The 24535-nt window shown below is 41.2% G+C and overlaps 1 protein-coding gene and 1 pseudogene across 5 annotated transcripts in view; one reads left to right on the forward strand and one right to left on the reverse strand.

The window, feature by feature from the left end:
• Positions 1 to 24535, reverse strand: part of LOC122805673 (neurexin-2-beta-like) — a 1444051-nt gene that overhangs the window by 806147 nt on the left and 613369 nt on the right. The window lies entirely within an intron of this gene.
• On the forward strand, positions 24176 to 24286 carry LOC122805715 (annotated as a pseudogene).

A 24535-nucleotide genomic window follows, 5' to 3' on the forward strand; every position in this document is an offset into this window, starting at 1 on the left:
TAAAATAGTCTCATGATGCTGAGTATTATAACTTCAGATTAAACTTACTGAAGAACATCAGTCACTGTGACAGGCATTGACATTTTAATGTTAAACAGTCAGTTAACACTCTCAGGTATGAATTTATTCACTACCTGGTAAGTACTGCTGAATAATGCATATGCTGTTTAATGGCTATGAGATGTTTATTAATAGGTTCACAGACTGCTACTCGAAAACAGACCTGTTAAGACTTTTGAAGTCTAGTGACTTCAGTTCCACTGATATATCCAGCTACCTACTCCCCCTGTCTGTTAGAGGTAGTGAGGAAAATTTGCAGTTTTCTACCATAAGAGTTTCAAGATAATTTAGTTTAATCATCAACCCATTCCCAATACCTATCCTCAGGTTTTAGCCATTTCATAAGGAGGGCAACAGCAGTTAGTTGTGGAGTAAATCTGAAGGTATCCAGCTAGTCATCCAGATAATGTTTGAAGGATGATAATGAATTGCACTACTTAACCTTCAAGGGAAGCTTATATCAGAGTTGGGGAGGTACTGAACAATAAATCTATCTCTCCATCGCATTCTGTTTATCTGCTGGTAAAGATTTAAGTCCTTGGTTCTGGAGTTTGTTAAGCTAATGCTCATATGGAGATAGTTATGTACTTATTTATTTGTCTTTCTTGGCCTGGGAAGTCCACCTGGGCAGAGACAATTTTCAGTGGAGGCCCGTTGAAAAAAGCTCTACCACAGTACATTTATATTAACAGGTGAACCTCAGAGAGTTCTCAGAACAATAACAGTTACATTTCTCATGAAACAGAAAATATAATTACAAGACAAGTATATACAGTAAAGTATTTACATTAACAATTACAAGTCTATGCAGCTGTTCCAGCTGTAAAATCTTGAAGTAAATGGATTGATACTGCAGAAGGGAATCATTATTGTAAAGAGGTTTAGCGTTTTTTCATTTCAGTAAAGGTTTGAAAGGAGTTCAAGATACATTATGAAGTTAATCATAAAATTATGTAGGAAGACAAATTTTAGTGTTGTACTGTATAGGTTTGTAAAGAGATCAAGAGATATACTGAAGTAAGTTGACTAGATTGCCACACCAAGACCCACCCCTCTTCCTCTATCTCATCTATTTCAAAGCTAATATTTTCCTAACAATTTCTACAGTCACACAGAAAGTTATTGTCTATCTGTTTCTACTCTACACATACTTAATGTTCAGTACATGACTTTGTAACTAGCAAGCACATTGAACACCCATCTACTGCTTTCTTGCCTTAAAGTTACTAATTTAGGCTTCTCAACACATGGATTTTCCACACTGACCTGTGCTTCCTTACTGTAACTGATATTAGTTTATTCATTCATCTGGTCTGCTGATTACGACTCTGCCCGCTATACTCAGGTACACTCTGTTTCCCCATCCTACCCCCAATTTTCACCCACCCCCGCATCATCTAAAGTTATTTTAACCACCCCATGCCGCCCTCATTTAATTAGCCAGCCACTATCTCTTAACCCTCCAATTCAATCTAACACTAATCACTTTACCCATTAATTTCCAGTACTCCTCCCTACCTCACAACACCAATCACTTAAAGCCATACTCTTCCCAAAAGAAAAAAAAACGTACAGAATCCTCACTACGTCCTCCTCCAACATATACACCTTATATATAACCATATAAATCTTACATATTTCCATCCTTATCTTACTTACAACCCTTCACCATCTCACGTCTCATCACACTCACATGATATCCAACACTCTCCTACCTATCCCTTCCTCATTCCACTCCATAGCACCTCTACCAACATTTGCATTGCACCTCACCTCTTTAAAAATTGCTCTCATACAGATACCTTCTGCTACTACCTTCTTCACTCCTAGCACATAAATATATTAGGCTAGCACCTAAACCCCCATACCCATTCCTCTACAGAAAACCACAACTAAACTTAAGTGGAGACATCCACCCAAACCCTGGCCCTGATCTAACACAGCAAATATCTCAGTACCCTAACACCACTTCCTCCACACCATCAGCTCCCTATGACATAATATCCCTAGCATTCTGATCATCAATATGAATCTGAGAAGCCTTGTAAGTAAAATACATGAATTCCATGTTTCCCTCTCCCTTTACACCCCTGACATAACAATTTTGACAGACACCTGGCTAAAACCACACATAAATTACAATGAAATACTACCCCCTGGTTATAACACCCACAGACTAGATAAAACAAAGAAAGGTGTTGGAGGCACAACCATGCTACATAGAGATACACTTAAACTCAAACAAATTCAATCAAACTCCCTAGGCCTTAATAACACCAAAATACTAACCTGTTGCCTTGAAATCAACACCAAAAAACACATAATCATAATCTCAGTCTATATCCCTTGTGGAACCAACCTTTCCATAACAGAAGACATACTCTCTTGGTCATCCTCCTCATTTAATCAAGAGACTATAATAATGGGAGATTTCAATACAGACTGATACACTTGCTCATCAGAAAGCCCCTCTAACCTCATAAACCTATACCTTGTTGGCTAGGCTTACTTAAGCCCTTGGGCCGATAGCCAAGTACCTACCTATGAACCTATGAACCTATGAATTCACCCAAGTAATAAAATCACCAACCAGGATGCTTAAGCACAGTAGCAGGCAATGAATTCTAGGCTGGACCTTAACCAATAAGCCTTCACTAGTCTATCACTCATAATGGCTCCAGGACAACCTTAGTGATCATCTACCCACCTAACTTCTTAGACACTGGCCCAGCCCCCCAAAAACCATCATATATAAACAAATCTGAAACAATTAAAACTTCTCAGCAACTACTTTTAAATCACTTTCTGCAGCAATAGGATTGGTCCCCATTAGCACACCTCCACCATGGCCCTGCTGTGGAATACTTTAACACAAAATTTCTCGAAATTCTAAACACTCTAGCTCCCTGAGTCAAATCCAACTATACTCCATGGCTAACTAAAGATACTAAGTAATTATTCAAGGAAAGAGACAAAGCGTGGTCCCATACCATTGTAAGAAAAAACAAAGGTCTTTTGAAATCTACCGCCATTTAAAAAACAAATCCAAAAATCAGATCAAATATGACAACCCCCCTCCCCCCCCAAAAAAAAACTACTATACCAGAATACAGCAAACATACTATAATGATCCCCAAAAATTCTGGGGTAGCATCAAACAACTTTTTTGACCTGGTCAATCTCTAACTCCAACACCCACCACCACAGACACTAAAGATAGTCTAGCTACACAGTTCAATTATTTCTTTACTAACTCCATTCTGTCTCTGTTAAATAATAACAACAATGCTCCCTTATCTATTCCAACCACAACTGAAGCTACTGCCCATCTTTTCTCCCTAAACTCCAAACAAACAAGTACCATAAAAAACTACTAAATAAACTAAAGCCCACAACCATCACAGTAGACCAGCTCTCCAACATATATCTAAAGTTAGCAGTTGACGTCATCATTTACCCTGTTTCACTATAGATAGACTGATCAGAGAGCAGTACATCCCAAGACTCTGGAAAACTTCCTACATCATTCCTCGACACAAGGATGGCACTTCAACAGAATTCTGCAACTATAGACCAATAGCCATTCTTTCACCACTGTCAAAAATGATAACAAGTGATATACATTCCCAGCTCATGGGTTATCTAACCTGTAATAATCTAATATCTAACTCTCAGCATGGCTTTCAGCCCAGGCACAGCTCTACAACTGCCCTATTAAGCTTCTCAAACACAATAAAGCATCTAAAAAATGAAGGGCAACAAGTGATTACCATCTTCCTAGACATGTCCAAAGCATTCAACATGGTATTCCATCAAAAGCTCTTCATTGAACTATCATTATTAAACCTATCTCAGTCAGTCCTCTACTGGATTCACAATTACCTTTCTGACCACCAACAAGCTGTGAAGTGGCAAAATGACCTCTCCTCACACTTACCTGTTACAGATGGTGTTCTCCAAAGATAAATTTTAGGTCCACTTCTCTTTACAATCTTTGCCAACAAACTCCATACGGCAACCAACCTGGTAACCATAATTCAATACCCAGATGATTCTGTCGTAATCTGCTCTGCACCCTCCCTACTATAACTACAAGAAATAATCAGTCATAGAATCTTATCTCTCTGATAGGCAACTGATTTTAAATCCTAACAAAACCAAAATAATTGTTTTCTCCAACAAAAAAGTCGAATAACCAAATAACACCCTTCCTCATCTACTCAGCCAAAAATAAACAAAATAGAATCCATCTCTCACGCAATCTACTCTGTGTCACCATCAATTGCAGCTAGAGATTTGACAAACATGTTGCATTAAGTCATTAAAAAGACCACATCGAACTTGACTCACTCTACAGAGCCAAACCATTCACAATCAACTCCACCAGGCAAGCCATTGCTAGAACCCACCTTTTTTCCACCTTGCTATAAACCTCTCTGATTTTTACTAACCTTAAAAAATGGAAGCCTGCTACCACAAAATCGCAAAATTTGCCAGAAATTCATCATATAGATCCCACCACTGCACTGTACTTTGCCAACTAAACTGGCTAGAGTTACCCAATCTCCTAACCCTCAACCAAATGACTACTGGCCATAACATCATAACCAACCTGATAAATTCCCAGCTCTCCATAATCTCATCTGACCCTACTCAAACAAAAGAACCCTAAGATCTACCGACAAATCCGTATTAAAGGTCACAAAATCTAATAACAGCTTTGGCGATTCTCTTTACTCCAGCCAGATCTTCAAAGCATGGAATTCCAACCCCCAACATATCCTTAACATTAGCAACCCAACCAAGTTTAAACAACTTCTCAAGGCTCACCTAACCAACAACTGGCCCTGCTCATGTACCTTCCATGGCTAAACTGAAGCAGCAATATCTGTCATTCACTTCACTTGTTCTCTGATCACATCTACTTACCAAGCATTTCTTCCTTTATTATGTCCCTTATCATCTGACTGTCTCTCTTACACTCACCTCCTTACCTCTTCCACCTCCCAAGCTCTTCCCCTCTACTGAGTTTCTCCATTCAACATTTTCTCTGCTTTCATCAAACTCCCATACTCTGTAAATAATACTTGCTCTGTTAAACAAACTGTGCCAGTCTCACTTCTGTAAAATCATATAACTTTGATGTTAAATGTATGTAATTAGATAAATATTAAAATATTATTGTATAGTAGTCTATTTCCTACTCGGTATAATATTATACCTTTATTGTGTACTTGCATGTGGAGGTTTTCTCCCTGGGCCTCCACTGAAAATGGGCTAATATCCCAGTCAGACGTCCTGGGTAAACAAATGTTAAATACATAAGTAAATAATTAAAATGATGCAGGAGGCAATGGAAGATATTAGTATTCTATATGAGGAAAGTGGTAATAGCATATGACTGAGAACATAATATAGGATTAGTTCTATTTAGGCTGCCTATTCCAATTAGTGTATCTAGAAGTTTTATAACTTAGGTGTACAGGAGATGCATGAGATGGGTAGAGCAGTGGCTGGAAGCAGTTAGAAAAAGAGCAAGATAAGAAGTGTGTTTTTAGGGGCACTGAAAAGGGATGTAGTAATTCAAGTGAAGGAGGGAAAGTTGTAAGAGGTGTAATGATTCTAGTAGAGGAGGGCATAAAGTTTGCGATAAGCAATAAGAAGTTTGTGTTTTTACTAGAGGTCTCAACCTGGTGATGAACATGAGTATGATCAATACTGGGAAAGAAATTGTCTGAGCTGTTTTTTTATAGCTTGGAAGTTCATTAATCATTTTTACTTGTGTAGGGATAGTGTTCCAGAGTTTGAAAATGTAACAGGAGTACAGTGAGTCCCCCAATGAATTATTTGCTTTAGTAGTGTTTAGGAGAAATTTATCACCAGAGCGGAAGTCCTTTGTGAGGGTGTAGGGCAGTAACATATTTTTAATGCAGGGCATTGTTCAGGAAAATATATCTGTTTGTATGTCATAACTAGCTGATAGTATATTATGTTATGTAGTTGTTAAGCTCTAGCCAGTTCAGCTGTTTTAAGGCATGGCAATGGTTAGTTTGGTGTGCAGAGTTGGTAGCAAATTTAGCTACTTTGTTGTAACAGGAGGCTAGTTTGGATTTATGGTAGAGCTTAGGTTTGTAAGGATAGGTGAGTCATATAAGAGGGTTGGAAGCAAATAAGATGAGGCAAGGTTTTTCTTGCTGGGTCTGTAAGGTACTGTTTTGCCCAAGATATAGGAGATCAAGGACAAAACAAGGTACTGAATGGTATGGCAGGCAAGACACAAATCACCCCTCAAGAATCTATATGATACTAAGAAAGAGGGTTCACATGCTAGCCACTCCTGAAAGCTCACATACTTGAAATATTCTTAGTGAGAAACTGCTGGGGTTTCTCTAGTTGTTTGATAGGAGTGTAAACAATGTGGTCTATGCAGACAGATTAAAAGCACTATCTCTGCATTCTGTCTCCTACTGACTACTAAGGGGTGACCTATGCCTGACCTACAAGGCATTCACAAATCCAGCTCTGATGGAACTGCTACACATCCTCAAGTCAAACAGCATGGGGGGGGGGGGGTCACCTGATCTAGGGATCTACACTTAGTCAGCAACTCAAACAAAACTTCAAAGATTGCCTCTTCTTTGGTAAAGGCTTCCTAGTCACATTAAGCAGCGCTTCTTATCATCTATTATGTCTACTAATACTTCGATGTGGTGGATTAATTTGATTTCATTGCCATTTGCCAAAAAAAGATTTTGAAAGCTGTTTTGTTAGGGGTTTTGGGGGTAGAGAGGAGGAGTTTGTTTTAGGAGGGTTGAGTAAGAGTTGTGCTCTTGTAAGCCAGGTTTCAGTGCAGATGACAGCTTGTTGAGCAATTTCTCGGAGGTGACTTAAGGTGTTTGAAGAGCAGATGATGGTAGCATCATCTGCATTTTGAATTAAGTTTCCTGCACAAGAAGATGAATGTAGGTTATTGATAAAAATACTGAATAGTACAGGGCCAAGTATGGATCCTTGTGGGACTCCTCTCGAAGTGGGAAGGTATGCAATGATGGCTCCTTGCTGTTTTAAAGCTTGTTACCTGTTAGCAAGGTAACTAGAGAATGGGAATGATAGACCCAGGGTGGAGTTTACTGTGAGAGGCCATGTCAAAGGCTTTTGATAGATCTAGAAACACAGCAGGTCCAAGTTTATTAGAGTTGTGAACTTTATTGACAGTGTTTGTAAATGATAGTAATGAAGTAGAGGTGCTGTGGTCTGGCCAAAATCCATATTGCATATTGGTGATCAGCTTAGTTTGTAAGAGATGGTGGAGAAATTGTTGATGTATACATCTTTCAAAGATTTTAGACAGGGGAGAAGGGGTCTGGGAGACATGATAGCTATGGGACATAAATCTGTAATGTCAGTGGAATTACCTCCTTTATGTAAGGGGATAATATGTGCCATTTCCCACAAGATAGAGATACAGGATGATGTTGTTGATTTATTAATAAGAATGCTTATTGGGTGTGCTATTGAATCTGCAACTAGATTTAGGTATTCCAGGGGAAGGTTTTTGGCTGAGGAGGAACAAGGTTTTAGTTTATGTAAAAGCTTTTTATGAGAGTTATAGAAACTAGTTGAAAGGTAAAGTGGTTGGAGTTGTCTGTATGTGCATTGGAGAGGTTGCAGTTAGCTGAGTTTTGTTAAGGAGATGTGCTAGGGCCTAAGGTAGAGGACATTAACTGTGTGGACGGGGGAGTGTTAGGTGAGTCTGAGGTTAGGTTAGCCATACATTCTATGAAGTATGTATTGAAATAGGTAGCTATTTGAAGAGCGGGGCGTCTGGGTATAGGTTGGGATCATTTTTATACCTGGGTTGAAGAAAGAGGATATGGAGGACCAGAATCTTTTAGGTTGTTTTTATGACTATCTTGTAGATGAGTATAATAAGACTTTCTATCTCTATTAACTTGTTTCTTGACTTGGTTTCATAGATGTTTGACTAGTTGCCAATTTCTGTCATTTTTATTCTTTTGCTATTTAATCCATGTACAGTGAAATGCATCCAGAAGGGAGCATTCTGTAATTGGTTTATTCAGTGCTGAATATAAAGAAACAATGTCATCTTTAGATGTGGATCTTGACTATTAGTTATGCTAAATGTAAGGATTTTTCTGACTACATTTGCCAGATGATGATGGAATGAAAGGGAACTGACAAATAAGGTACCTATACTATTGTCTATGCTATATGTTAAGGGTAAAGGTTATTTGGCAAATGAGACAATTCTGCATGCTCTTGCATTTAATTTGTGCCCATTTTCAGTATACCAGGTCTCAATTAAGGTATGCTCTTTCTGAAAGGTACCGGTATCAGAGCTGGAGTCTTGACAATAACATCTGCAAACTTAGTTAAACAGATGTCCTGGTTCTTAATCTGGTGATCAGAGAAGTATATCCAAATACAGAACTCTGGATTAATCCACTGGTTACCTACATCATTTCTTACCTTCAGATGAGGCACTTGCAATACAAACTATGTGGGATCTGCTTTTTAACTAGTGTGCTAACCAGTTTACCAGTTACAGATCTATATTTAAAGCATTTAACTTACTCACAATGGCCTCACGGGTATGGTGTTAAAAGTTTTGGTTAGGTCAAGATATGCTGTGTGAACAACAAGACCACTGTCAGGATGCTATGTGGCCCTTGAAGGATTTAATAGATTAAGTTGGCAACATCTGCTTTTGAAGAAGTCGAACAGTTGTGAGTCTAATATGACTTTTTATATAATAATTTATGTCATCTGTTAAGATACACGCCATAACTTTATAGATCAGGCTCATAAGGCTGATCAGGGTTGATGGCATCCATTTCTCTAAGTAAGATATGAAGATAGCAAGGAATATGCATTGATTTGCCTTACAATAAGTGAAATTTGTTCCAGAGATACACGTCATTCCTACAATCCCTACTTCTGTCAAACTAGTTTTAGACTTCTTGATTTTCTACTTCTTTTACTACCAATTTTGCAGATATATAGATCAAGCAGGACTGGATTATTTACAACTTTATAGGCCAGGCATTAGTTACCCTACAAAAATTTGTAGGATACAAATAAGACAATGTTTTTAGATACTCGGGGTAACAAAGAGAGCTAATACTTGAGAAGTTTCTTAAGTGAAGACATGCTGGGCTTATTCAAGTTGCATTACATTTAGAGGGGAGAATACCAAAATGTGCATTTCATTCTAGTATGGGCCTGATGACGGATGGGGGAAGGGAATGTTGACCTTTTGGACTGAAAAGAGATGAACTTAGGAAACAGATGGGTGAGGCAGAAGGTTTTGCTAATGACAGTGGATACTTAGTGGTTAAAGTAGAGCCCATTATCCATGAAGATGCCTAGATCTTGAATGAAAGTGTCTATTTTAAGGGTTATAATATTTATGTGGCAGTTGTTTCAGAGCTCCTGCTCCCACACTGTACAATGATACATTTTTTTGGAAATCAGCTTTAGACCATGATCTAATATGATCTATTTATCTGAGTTAGGCCTTCCTGTAGAATCGGACTGTCTTCAAGAGAGTAGTGGATGGCTCCAAGCATGTAAATGTGCATGAACTGGGTCAGCCAGAGTCCTGTGATGTCAGATTTTGTATTAGCAAAGTAGATGCCATATAGAAGTGGTTTCCAAACAGAGCCCTAAGGTATACCACCGATGACAAATTTCTTGGAGGATAGCATGAGTTAGTAGATTTTTGTTAGTCATTAATTCACACATTCTATAGGTTGCCTACATTCTAATGTGCTTTGTCTATTCAGCACTACTATTCTGTATACTCCTATACTGAAGATGGTATACCACTGCTGTTTTTGCACCTAGGTGATTGCTGAATATTGTGAAGTTTGCTTGGAATAATACATGCATTAAAAATGAAACTGTACTATGCACCTTTTAAACTCTTGTCCACCAGACTAAGAATCCTGTAGTAATAGCAGTTTGGCTAAAATTACACACATACACACACACCCGCACACACACACACACACACACACATATATATATATATATATGGATTTATGTCAGACAATCAAGTTTTCAGAAACTCATATGAATGAGACCATATGATCGAGTTTCCGAAAACTCAAACATCAAAAAAAAAAAAAAAAAAAAAAACACAAAAATCTACCTTATTTATGTTTTTGCAAGGGGAAAGCTCCCCACACTCCCACGCCCCCTGAAAGTTATATATACCAACTCTGAGTTTGCACTACATGAAGAAAAGCGTACATTTCTCGATCCTCACTGTACCACAATCTCCAAAGCTTTCAGTTTTCAAAAAACTGGATCATATGGTCTCGACCATATGAATTTTGAGTTTTTGAAAACTTGATCAACTGATAGATAAGCTCTGAATAATTCGGGAAAACACACAAATTAATATGTATATATATATATATATATATATATATATATATATATATATATATATATATATGGGTCTACTTTAGTAGAACAAATTACCTGAAAATTGAACCCCAGATACCCAAGACGAAGAGACCAAAAAGATCAGGACACCAAATGGCAAAACAGCGAGAGTTTAACATGGGAAAAGAGTCAGTTGGTCACCATGGTGACCTTTGCCTTTTTCCATACTGTAATGCGATCTCGGAGTTGGTATATTTAAGTAAAGGGAAGTGTGGACGGTGTAGCCCCCCCACTTGTGTGGGTTGAGTTTAGTGTGCTTTGTTTACGTGGTGGTGTTGGACAATTAGAAGTTATGTACCTGCCATAACGTTCCATGTTAGTTGTCTTCTCTCGCCTTCTTTCTTGCTGGATGGGTTCGGAGCTGATCCTCGGCTCTGACTCGGCACTTGCTAAGCTCGAGAGCTAATTTTACCAGCTCGAGGCAACCCTATATCCCATGATGCAAGGCGGAGATTACCCAGATCTCGTTTGGTAGCTAAAGAAATAGCAATATTTTCTTCCAACTTAAGAGGAGGAAGAAATAACAATACTAAATAACATCATAACCCTCTGGAAGGGATCAACATAATCTAGTGACACTAGGAGTTGAATAGCTAGAAAAAAGGTAATAACCTCTTAATAGAAGATGTATAATCTTCCCGGTCTGACCAGGCTAGAGGGATGGAGGGCGGGACGCAAGAAAGAAGGCGAGAGAAGACAACTAACATGGAACGTTATGGTAGGTACATAACTTCTAAATGTAAAGTTGTCAATCTCGCCTTCATTCTTGCTGGATGGGACCGCATCCCTAGCACCTCTATCCTGGGTGGCTCAATGGAACAGACTCTTGAGAATGGTGGAACCAAAATTTGCTCTGTCTCTGGAAACCAAATCTAATTTGTAATGTGAAACAAAGGTATGAGGAGAGGCCCATGTGGCTGCTGCACAAATAGTGTCTATTGGAAGTCTAGCTTGAAAAGCTGTAGATGTAGCTAGAGCTCTGGTAGAATGGGCTTTTGGGTTAGAAACCAACTCTTTGCCTCTGAGCTGATAAATGTAAGTGATCACAGAAGACAGCCACCTAGATAAAGTTACCTTAGAAACTGGAAGGCCTTTCCTGTTCTCTGCATAGGATAGAAATAGTTGATCAGATTTCCTAAAAATTTTTGTCTTGTCCAAATAATATCTGAGCTGGCGGTGAACATCGAGATAATGTAACTTTTGTTCAGCTCTATCAGAATAATTCGGGAAAAATACTGGAAGATCAATGGATTGATTTAGGTTAGTCTGTGATGCCACCTTTGGTAAGAAAGACGGATTAGTCCTTAGAGATACCCTGTCTTTGTGGAATATTAGATAGGGAGGGCGAATACAGAGAGCATGAAGCTCAGATACTCTCCTGGCAGATGTAATGGCAACTAGAAAAAGTGTCTTCCAAGAAAGCAATTTCAAAGAACAGGCAGCTGCAGGTTCGAACGGGGGAAGAATCAAGGATGTTAAAACTAAATTTAGATCCCACTGTGGTGGGGGGTCTCTAATCGGAGGTTTCAATACAAAGATACCTCGAAGGAATGCCTTGCAAAGTTTATGTGACATAATGTTGTGGTCCAAAAAGCCTATATGAAAATTTGAAATGGCTGCCAGTTGAACTTTCACTGTGGAAGAAGAGGATCCTGAATTAAAAATGTCAGCTAGGAAGTCCAACACCGAATGAATTGGAGCAGTATAGGGGTCTATGTTCCTAGCTTTTGCCCAGAAAGAGAAACGTCGCCATTTACTAGTGTAGATCTTTCTGGTAGAAGATTTTAGGGAAGCTACTATGATATCCCGTACAGGATTAGAAATCATAGGAAGCCTGGCTAAGTATGGAAGTGGAGCAACCAAGCAGTGAGGTTGAGAGAAGGAATGGATTGGTGCAGTTGACCAGACTGGTGGGTCAGAAGATCTGGAACCGGGTCCAGATGCCATGGCTGTACCAAGAGGTAATGATGTAGGAACGGAAACCATATCTGTCGAGGCCAATAAGGGGCAATGAGAATCAACTTGGCTCTCAAGGCGGTTGCTTTCTGAATTAGCTGAGGTATCAGCGGAAAAGGAGGGAAGGCATAAAGAAGTCCCCGGGGCCAATCTTGGGTTAGAGCGTCTCTGGGGGATGGCCTGGAAGGGGGAAGAGAGAGAAGAAGTCTGGGCATTTGCTGTTTTGAGGTGTAGCGAAAAGGTCACAGCAAGGAAGGCCCCACTTCTGAAAAATCTCTTCCATCACTGACTGTTTGAGAGACCACTAGTGAGGCATGAGAATAGCTCTGCTCAATCTGTCCGCTATAATGTTGGATTTCCCGGGGATGTGCGTTGCTATCAGAAACTGGTGAGAGGAGATTGCCCATTGCCAAAGTCTGAGAGCCTCTCGACACAGTGGATAGGACTTGGTTCTGCCCTGTTTGTTTATATACCACACTACGGACATATTGTCCATTTGGACTGCAATAGTTCCCAGGGGAAGAGAGTCGTTGAGTGCTTGCAACATTAAAAGCACTGCTCTCATCTCCAGAACATTTATGTGCAGATGGTACTCGAAAGGTTGCCAAGTGCCATGGACCATTCTGCCCTGATAATGCCCCCCCCACCCGATCAGGGAGGCGTCCAATGTAACCGTGGCAACCGGGGCAAGAGGAACAAATGGTCTGCCTTGATGGATTTGAGGGGACGATATCCACCAAGTCAGATGTCTTTTGCAAGTTGGAGTTACTATGATCTCGTGATGCATGGGAAGCTGTTGAAAAGACCATTGGGTGAATAGCATCCATTGTAGAAGCCGCATGTAAAAGCGGGCGAGGGGAAGAAGTGTTATGGCGGCCGCCATAAGACCCAGTACTTTCAGAGCAAATCTGGCCTGAATTTTGTTGCTGAAGAGAATCACTTGGACGTGTCTTTGAATGTCCAAGATCCTTTGTTCTGTTAACCTTGCTGAAAGTTGTACGGTGTCCAATCTTGTGCCTATAAAAGTAATAGATTGACAAGGTGACAAGGCAGATTTTTTGAAATTTATAGAAATTCCTAGCCCTCTGCAAGTGTGAATGGTGTAATTTCTGGCTTGGAGAAGCTGATGCCTGGTGGTGGCAGTGAGGAGCCAGTCGTCTAGATATGGAAACACCTGGAATCCTTGACGTCTCAGGTGAGCCGTAACCACTGCTATGCATTTGGTGAACACTCTGGGGGCTGTAGTGAGTCCAAAGGGCAGGGCTCTGAATTGGAAGTGACTGGTCCCCAGCCGAAAGCAGAGAAATCTTCTGGAGCGTCTGTGAATTGTTATGTGATAGTACGCATCCTGAAGATCTATCGAGCACATCCAATTGTCCTTGCCCAGAAAGGGCAGAATGGACTGAAGCGTGACCATCCGGAATCTTGATTTCTTTACAAACTTGTTGAGTTTGCTCAGATCTAATATTGGTCTCCAGTCCCCTGTCTTTTTTGGAACTAAAAAGAACCTTGAGTAGATTCCGGATCCTATTTGGTCCGCTGGGACTGGCTGGATGGCTCTTTTTACTAGCAGTTTTGATATTTCTAGTACTGCTAGTTCCCTTAGACTGGGTGGAACGTCTGGAAGGGTTCCCTTTTGTTGAATTGGGGTTTGAATAAAGGGAATTTTGTAACCCTCGGATATAATTGACTGTACCCATTTGTCTTGAGAAAGGGAAAGCCAGGCTATTGGGTACAGCGATAATTTTCCCCCCGACTGCCTCCGAAGGCGGACAATCGGGCAACATCTCAGGGATGCTGGAAGGGTTTGTCAGAAAGAGGCTCTCTGCTACCCTGATTCTGCGGACCACCTCTGCCCCTAGGGCGGCGTCTATTATTGTTACCCCCTCTGCCTCTGGGGGTAAACTGAATTCGTGCATCAGGCGTGACTCCTTGAGATTTGCGGAACCACATTTTCCCTCCCTTCTGTTCTGTGGGGTAAGGTCTAGAAGGGGTGGAGAAACGGACTCCTACGGCAGAAAGAGTCTTGCCATCTTGTTCGCATCTAGTCAAAGTGTCTTTCACTTGTGGACCGAACAAGGTCGAGCCATCAAAGGGGGAGTTTGTGAAAGACGCCTTGAAGGGGTCTGCAAAATTACAAAGCCGCATCCAGGACTGACGCCTTAAAGCCACTCCTGTGCCTGCGGCCCTACTCGCTCCATCGGCTGCATAAGAAATGAGCCGCATGGAGGAGTTAGCAATGGAGTTAAGGATTCCTAGCTGTGAGCTAATCTTATCCTGAGACCCAGCAGCTGACGGATCCTGTAAAACTTCTCCCAACTCTTTAAGAACATCTCTTTGAAGGCGGGTGAAGTGGCATAAGTAGTTCAGCGATCTCATGGCAAAAGTCGCTGAAGAAAAAATCCGCTTACCGTACCTGTCCATAGTCCTAGAATCCTTGTTAGGAGGATGGACAGGTACTGAAGGATCAGCTAAATCCTTCTTGGTGGCAGCAGCCACCACCATGGCATCAACTGGGACACCCTTTCTTAAATATTGTCTATCTTGTGGGGCCGTAATAAATTTTGAAGGTCTCCTAGGGATAGGTTCCACCAAATCTGGAGCCATCCATGCCTTCCAAGCCACTACCTCCATGAGAGGGTCGAAAGGCGGAGACACCCAGGAGGTGGAGAGTCAAGATCCGAACACCTCCAGGTATACTGACTCGTCCTCGGAAGGATTAAGGGAGGGCCAGTTCCCCCTCTACTTAAGGATTTCAAGAATGTCTGAAAATGAGACATCCTCAGAGGAGGACCTTGGGGATCCCTCCGACTCATCCAAGTCAGTATCTGATGTAGTAGACGCAGGGGAGTCTAGATGTTTCCTCTTACATGTCCTCTTACGCGGGGGTTCCCCTGATGGATCAGGAGAAGCCTCGGAAGAGGAAGATATTCCCAATGGGGAAACCTGAGGCGTTGGATCTCTGGGTCCGGGAGCAAGAGAGTGAGAAGAGACGTCAGCAGGCACTGTAGTGGGAGGAGCTGATGGAACTGTCCGTTGACTAAGCCCAGGGGCTAGTACACTCCTCATCACCTCGAAGGCTCCCCCATCAGAGAGACCAGAAAGTTCCCGCTCCGAAGAGATAGGAACCCCAGGCCTCACTGAGAGGGAAGGCTCCGAGGCAGATGTCGGGGCCAAGCTCATCAACGGCGAAGCTCCGAGAGGGAGAACGGGGTCGGACAAGGGTCCGATGCCACTCGCCCCCTCGGAGCCGACAAGAGGGACCAGACGCCCAGATCCCTCCAATGAAGGTCTCAAGGAGGAAATCGGAGCCGAGGACGACGGAGCCGAAAGGGGTGGTATCGGCTCCGTAGTCACAACGGTGCCGGTTCCGAGGAGCTCCGGCTCCGAGCTCTGTAAGAGAGTCGAAGGAGAAATGTTCGGTGGATGTGAGATAGCTACCGTCTGTTGAGATGGGCTATGGAGTATTTGGGCCAATGCCTGAGACTTTAATAGTCTACTCACCACTCTCTCGAGGTCGTGATCAGATAGCCTGGATGACCAAGAAGAACGGCTCCGATGGCTCCGCTCTGAGAGCAAGGGTGATCTCAAAGCCGAATGTATAGATTCCACTGAAGGGGATCGAGATCTCTTTTTGGAGATCAATGGAGCCATCGGAGCCGAAGATACGTCGGCTCCAGCCGGAGCCGACACTGAGTGTCTGGATTTGACAGTATCGGCACCGGATGGAGCCGATACTGAGACTAGTATGGAAGGATCGGCTCCGGCCGGAGCCGATATCGAACCTGGTGAGGATGAACCTGAAGCCGACAGCTTGGAAGTCTGAGCCGAAGGCTTAACAGGTTTCGAGGGCTTCCCCGGCACCGACTTAGTCGGGGAGCTCTCGGGCTTTAATAAGCCCCTTAATATCAGCTTATTTTTTCGCTCCTGCAGGACTCTTGGGCTGAAAGCATGACAGATAGCACAAGAGTCCTGCAGGTGCGAAGGTCCCAGGCAATAAACACAAGAAGTGTGACCGTCTGTCAGAGACATCTTCTGACAGCACGAGTCACACTTCTTGAAGCCTGAGACCTTAGTGTCCTTCATCATAACTGTGTCGATGAAACACCAGTAACATACTCACAAACAAAAAAACTCAGTCCAACAAATTAAAATAAACAGGGATAACACACAGTCATACACAAAAAATCCCTGACAGGAAAAAATTTAGGGAGGAGAAGGCCTAAGGCCTAACTAGGGACAAGGGGATAATTTACTCAAAAAGAAGGGAACACTGATGTTAATAGGGCTAAAGTAAGTCATTAAATAACAAAATACAAATATATATATATATAAATTTAAAGGGGGGTAGACGAAAAGTCTCTAAAACTGTTCACTTACCTAGAGCTGGTAAAAGAAGGCACCTCATTAGCGAAGCGGCAAACGAGATCTGGGTAATCTCCGCCTTGCATCATGGGATATAGGATTGCCTCGAGCTGGTAAAATTAGCTCTCGAGCTTAGCAAGTGCCGAGTCGGAGCCGAGGATCGGCTCCGAACCCATCCAGCAAGAATGAAGGTGAGATTGACAACTTAACGTCTTACCGTTTTCCCAATGATAGTTTTTGATGTCTTGTATGTTCGGTGTCCTGGTCTGTTCGGTTATTTCATCTCAGGTATCTGGGCTTTGGTTTTCTGGTAAGTCCATCTACTGAAGTAGATATATATATATATATATATATATATATATATATATATATATATATATATATATATATATATATATATGGTACACCATCTTTAGACATCCTAAATATTGCAGCTGGCTACAGCGCCAAGACTTAATGTAAGGCCACATGGCAATAACTGTCTTTACTCACATTTGTGAAAGGATGGTATCCAAACAAGCTGGCTCAGGTATACATACCATTTGAGTCTTTCTATGCACCAGAAGTTGATATTTACATCAATGACTAGGTTGTAGAGGTGATCTGTTTTACTTCAATGAGGACTGTAAAGTCAGGAGCAAAAGGAGAACAAAACAAACAGATGGTAAGCAGGTATATAATGGAAGGGTCCAAAAAACTGAACCCTAGATAGTTCATACTGAATGTGTAGTAGTAGTGGTAGTAGTAGTAGTAATAATAGTAATAGTAATAGTAATAGTAATAATAATAATAATAATAATAATAATAATAATAATAATAATAATAATAATAATTTAAAAAACTCCTACCTACCACCCCTGCCATCATCAGTAGACAGCAGAGATTATATAAATGAAAAAGCAAATTAACATTATTTCAGTCATCAAGAGGTCATGCTATCTTGGACTGTGTCAAGGTTCCCTGCTGCTCAGCCAGGAAAACTGAATGAACATATGAGAGCACATGTGTCTTCTCTGCCAAACCAAAGAGCTTTTGTGAATCTGCATGAAGTCTTAGAGAGGGACGGGCATGTATTAGGGCTTCCCTGGCAGAATATAATGGAGCAAATGGGCTGTTAAGTACAGGGGGTTGAGTCAAAGGGGAAGAGTCCTCTGAAGGTGGAAGAGTGAGGAGTATGGGAGAGTTGGGTAAAAAATACCTCAGCTATTGGCATTCTAGATTCATAGTTCAAAAGACATCCCCTTCCCTGAAACTGACAAACTTCTTTGACCAAATTCTCTGATCACAGCCAATCAGGCAGCCTTTGCTCATTATTTGTTAAACTATATGAAAATCATACTGTAAGACTTCAGCAACAGATTTATAACCTACTCATCATGAAAAATGCATTATCCAACATATGGAAAGCAGCTATAACATTGTCCACTCCCAAACTACTTTTTCAAACTCAGCTGAAGACTTTATAGCCATCTTACTTTTTTAGCCACTAAGGAAGGTGCTTGCTATATTTGTTCACAGTCATATCCACTCTCAAAACTGTGAATATTTGCAAACATTCGTCTTTCTAAACGCCAGCATGAGATCTGGACAGGTAGAAGATTCATGATAGCTCTGTAATTCATAATACATTATCTGTTATGTTTTACATTACAAAATCATTCAATCTACTCAATCAACAATTCCTCAAATATCTTTATATATTGCAAGGTCAGGTAGGCCTTGTACTCACAATAGTGGGTACAAAGGTGGCTACTGGTTGAGGTTTTTTTTTTTTTTTGTATTACTGTTGTAACAGGTTGAGTTTTAATTTATGGAGAGGTAATTGTTGGATGGGGGTGCAAAGTTCATTGTGGGTGGTGGACTGTGATCTGTATGGTCCGCAATAGTGATGCAGGCTTTTTAGAGGAAAAGGTCAGGTCAGCAACTAAACAATGTTAAAATAAAATAAATAAAATTAAAAAAAATATATATCATTTGCACTTCCTTTATCTGTATATTTGTAAGTAGGTATAGTTATAAATATTGTAAGTGATTTTTGGCGGGCCATGATGGCCCTGGAGTAGCTAGAGGGCCAGGTCATTAGTTCGGTGAGGATACTGTGAGGAGTACAGAGTCTGAATGTTTAGGATACAGGTCACTGGTGGTGATGGTGGTATGTCGTTTTATAGCTGGTATGCCTTCCGCCAAGCAGCAAGTGTAAAGTACTCAAAGTAACAGTCACTCACCGTGCATGTGCAGTGAAACATTTAACTGTTATGGGGGGAGGAAGATCGGTTACAAGTGAGGATGATCAGTTCCCTGTGACAGCCTGCCCTGCTTTGCATGGTAGGAACTGACACAACACACACAGACACACACAAAATTTAAGATAGAACAGGTATATATATATATATATATATATATATATATATATATATATATATATATATATATATATATATATATATATATATATATATATATATATATATATATATATATATATATATATATATATATATATATATATATATATATATATATATATATATATATATATATATATATATATATATATATATATATATATATATATATATATATATATATATATATATATATATATATATATATATATATATATATATACATATATATATATATATATATATATATATATATAGTACAGTTGTGTACACTTACCTTAAATGTAGATGTTCAAGTGTATTCACTGTTGCAGTCATTACATTTGGGTAATCTGCTGGCAGGTTGCCCTCAGTCGGCCTGAATAACAAAGTCTTGGGTCCTGCATCGGTTGCTGTCTCCTCTTCCATGACATCAGATCGTCAGAGGTATAAAACATGTAGCCGATGCCATTTTAATCATTTTTTCTTCCCACAGATGTCAGGTGCCCCCCAAATGTGGAGCAAAAATATATATATAACTATAAGTATATACATGCACTTTAGAACACATAAAATTTACCTTCAACTAAAAGCAAATACACCACAAAGGCTTTTGAGCATAGTGAAGGAAAGAAGAGGTATAGAAAGGGGGCTGACGGGTGGGTAACCCGGACTGCAACAGTGAATACACTCGAACATCTACATTTATGGTAAGTGTACACAACCGTACTATGTTCTTCATGCTTCACTGTTGCATTCATTACATTTGGGTAGAATCCAAAAGCTATGGATGGGAGGATGGAATTAAACAGCATTAGGAGCAGCTATAAGGCCCTGCATGACTGCAGTGGCAAAGTCTGCCCTGGATTTAGAAAAGAGAGGTAAATGGTAATGTTTTGTGAATGTATGAACTGAGCTCCATATAGCAGCTTCTAGAATGTCTCTGGTAGGAACCCCTCTGAGAAAAGCTGCTGAAGTAGAGGCAGCCCTGGTGGAATGGGATCTGATCCCCTTGGGCACAGGTTTACCGTGGTGCAAGTAGCATAAATGAATACAATGGCTTATCCATTTTGAAATAGTCTGCTTTGATATAGTATTCCCCTCTGATCCTGAAGCAAATGCCACCAGTAGTTACTCAGACTTTCTTAGAGATTTTGTCCTGTTTAAGTAGAATCTTAGTTGTCTGTGTACATCCAATGAATGCAGAATCTGCTCCCCCTTGTTCTACGGATTTGGGAAAAAAGTTGGCAGGTGAATGGTCTGGTTAAGAGCCACACTGTTTACCACCTTAGGCATAAAAGAAGGATTGGTCCTGAGGGCCACCCTGTCCGGGTAAAAGATAATGAAAGGCTCCACTGCCATGAGAGCCTGTAGTTCTGAAACCCTTCTAGCTGAAGTGACTGCCAAAAGGAAGGCTGTCTTCCAAGAAAGAAATTTTATATCTGCAGTAGCTGCTGGTTCAGGGTGAGTTTTTCCAGCATGAAATTGAGGTCCCATGCAGGAGTTGGCACTCTCCTGGGAGGCCTTAAATTTTTGGCCCCTCTGAGGTACTGTTTTAGCAATGGATGAGAAAAGAGAGGAGGCTCTGTATTGTAATGAACCGAGATGGCAGAGGCATGGATTTTTATTGAAAAAAAAGATAGGCCCTTGTGAAGCATCTCAGTCAAGTATTGCAAAATCTGAGGAATATTGGGCTTTGCTGTGTCTATTCCTTGTGCTTGGTTCCAAGCACAGTATCTCTTCCTTTTATCAACATAAGATTTTCTAGTACTATGCCTCTTTTAAGTCTAGAGTTACCAACCAGGCATTCTTGCCTAGCATAGGCAGTAGCTGTTGTAAAGTCAGCATTTTGAATTTTGGAATGTCCAGGAACATATTTGGAATGGATAAGTGCAGAACTGGATGCTATATTTTGTCTTTTCTGGGTACCAGGAAAAGTCTTGAGTAAAATCCTTGGCCTTTTTCCTTTTCTGGCACTGGCTGAATAGCCCCCATATCCATGATGGACATGACTTGTTTCTGGGCCTCTGCCACTGGTTTGGTGGCAGATCTAGCCATCCGTTTGGAATTGGCAATGTGTGGAAATGGAATCTGTACCCTGGGATACTATGTTTAATACCCACTTGTCCTGGGTAATTAAATGCCAATTTTGAGCATGAAGTGCTAGTTTTCCCCCCAAAGGGGCTACCAAAAGATAAGTGCTTGGAGATGGCAGAGGAAAGTCATTGAGACTGTTTACTGTAGGGTTGTGCTTTGTTACCTCCTGATTTGGAGGTGGAGGCACCTCATTGCTTTGACCTGTAAGATCTTTGTGATTGAAACCTGAAGCCTTTGGAGCATCTGGGTTTGCCCTGAGTGGCTCTGTTGGACACAGGAAAGGACCAGTTCTTAGCAGGCCAGTGTCTACTGAACCTGGGTGGCTGCACTTGCAAGAAATCTTTTACAATTTGCATAGATTTAGCTTTGTCTTCCATCATTTTAAAACCTCTTCTGCCTTATTACCAAACAGACTGTCCTGCTGTAAATGGGCATCCAACAATTTAGCTTTAACATGATCAGGCAGATTTTGCTCCTTGAGCCAAGCATGCCTTCTTATCACAGATCCAGTTACGGCGGCCCTGCAAGAGGCCTCCAAGGAATCAAAGCCACATTGCAAAGTATGCTTTCCAACCAGTTCTGTTGAATGCAATAAATCCTGTAACTCTTTATTTTCCACACAATCAGAAATCAACATAATTTTCTGCTTCAGTAAGCCCATAACATGCTGTTGATATTTAAGCATATGAAACTGGCAGTTTAAAGCCCTGATTGCCAAGGTTGCAGACGTATAAACCTTCTTTCCTCATCTATCCAGCACCCTGGAGTCTCTATCAGAAGGGGTAGGATTTATGGCTGTAGAAGCCTTAACACCCTTGGGACCCTGAAAAATAGTTTCAGGGTTAGCAGCAAGATTTTTGAAAAGAAATTTGTGGGAGTCAGGCATCCTGTAATATCTGTCTGACTTACTAGGAGCTGGAGGCAGGGAATCAGGAGCCATGCTTGATTCCGAGAAAACATCAAAAACAATGTCTAATACAGGAGGTATTGCCAAAGGCCTATGCTGAGGAAGTAGAAGAAAATCCCTAAGCCTCTTTTTGGATTCTGAGAAGTCCTGACTCTCCCAGTGAAAATGTTCCCTTAAAGTATGCAAAGTCTCTCCAAAAGAGTAATCCTCAGGAGGAGAAGGAGAAGGGATAGATTCCTCTGCATCAGAGACCTCAGAAGGTGGAATAGAAAATTCCTGATCAGAAGAGGAATCAGAAGAAATGGAAACCTGATCTGAAGATTCATAATCAGTGCCTTGCCTAGGCCTCTTAGCAGGGAGGGGGGTTGGGAACCCCTGATCAAGGTAATTAAATCCTCAGCCATTTTGATCATTTGTTTTTTAGGCATAGGGGCCTGAGCAATTGGCTCATGCATCAATGTTTTAGACATAGAAGTAGATTTTGGCCTTGTTTTTGATGATGGCGTCAGTTTAATATACAAATATTGAAGCCTGAAAACACCCTCAGAAGCCAGTGCCTGCACAGTGGCTCCAGACCCATCCAAGGGAGAGACATCCGCGGGTTCAATACTTGCAGAATCTCGCAGCATACTGGACTCTGAATGGGTCTCGGAAGAGGCCTGTGACTCAAAAGTAGCGGTCATCAGGGGCTGCGAAAGCTACTCACTGAGTACCGGCAAACCAGCGACTGGCATAGGAGAAGCTTTATCATCGGTTTTGGACCTCGACGGTCTGTCTCTGTCTTTTTCCTTGCATTTTTTGTGAACGTCGGTAGTAGGATTGCTAACCAACGACATTTTGGGATAGTTAAATCTTGAACCAAAATATTTAGAAGAAAATATACGAACGCATAATAGTGCGTTGGTTAAATTTAGCACAAAACTGACAGCAAGGCACGTTGTGATCAGGGCCTAGCCAAGGAATACAGTATAAATGAAAATCCTTATAAGGTATTTGTTTCCCACAAGTAATGCAATTATTAACTTTTACTGACATCGGTAAGGGGCAAGAAAAAGTTTCCCCAATGGGGTACTTAGCTTTAGTTTGAAGACTTCGATTCTGAAACTCGAAAATGAAAATTTCACAAGTCGGCCGACCAGCACTTGCGAACTGCTTCTGCTTCGGGCACCGCGCGGCAAGAAAGACTGATTAAAATGGCATCGGCTGCATGTTTTATACCCCTGATGACCTGACGTCATGGAAGAGGAGACAGCAACTGACGCAGGACCCAAGACTTTGTTATTCAGGCCAACTGAGGGCAACCTGCCAGCAGATTACCCAAATGTAATGACTGCAACAGTGAAACACAAAGAACATATATATATATATATATATATATATATATATATATATATATATATCTGGAGCAAGGGAGATCCAAGCTCGGTGGGGGGGGCAGGTGGTATGGATTAGGTCTCTCACCAAGTTTACTATCACATGTTCGATACTACTGTGGCCAAAATGTTTGGAAATCACAACACCGACCACAGTTAATGATGAACTGAGCATTTCAGTGAAGTCGAATGTCGAACATTTCAACTTCACTGAAATTCTCTTAGCCGCTAAACATATTTTAACATGTTTTGCAGGGGCGCAAGCCCACCTGCACCCCCTATGTGGGGGGCTGCCCCCCCACACTCCCCCTACTGATATATACAAACTCCGAGATCGCACTACACTGAGGAAAGGGTACATTTCCCAATCCCCACTATAGTGCAATCTGCACTACATTGTCAAACGTTGTTGTAGCGGCTGGGCGCTATTTTAAGGTTCGACAATATAGTACTCGCACTAATGGATCTGCTACCTGATTTATGCACATACATTGATCGCACACAGTGTGATCGACTATGTGATTGTAAACCCCCTCATCATACCTTCTAGCTGTACAGAGGTGCTGTATGAGAGCAGAAAAAGTTAGCACTCCACTTTATAGGGATGGAAGAGGTCCTTGTGGCCTTTACAATACATAGACAGGCAGTTGAGTTTTAGACTTCATGTTGTTGTGTCATTCGGCTTTTCCCGGTTATGGGTCGCCACAGCGGAACTCCGGTCCGCTAATGATTGGTAGTTGATTTTTATGTGCCGAGTTACCAGTCCTGATGCACAACCTTCAATGAAGGTATGCCCATTCATGCATGTCTCCACACAGAAGACGCTCTAGCTGAGAATGGAACTGGACAGCCTCTTACTGTGAGGTGACAATGCTACCTCCTACAACTGTTACCTGATGTAGGAGAGGATGGCAAAGTGC

The sequence above is a fragment of the Protopterus annectens genome, chromosome 6.part1 (assembly GCF_019279795.1).
Source record: "Protopterus annectens isolate FY-2018-M chromosome 6.part1, PAN1.0, whole genome shotgun sequence".
Taxonomy (NCBI): domain Eukaryota; kingdom Metazoa; phylum Chordata; order Ceratodontiformes; family Protopteridae; genus Protopterus; species Protopterus annectens.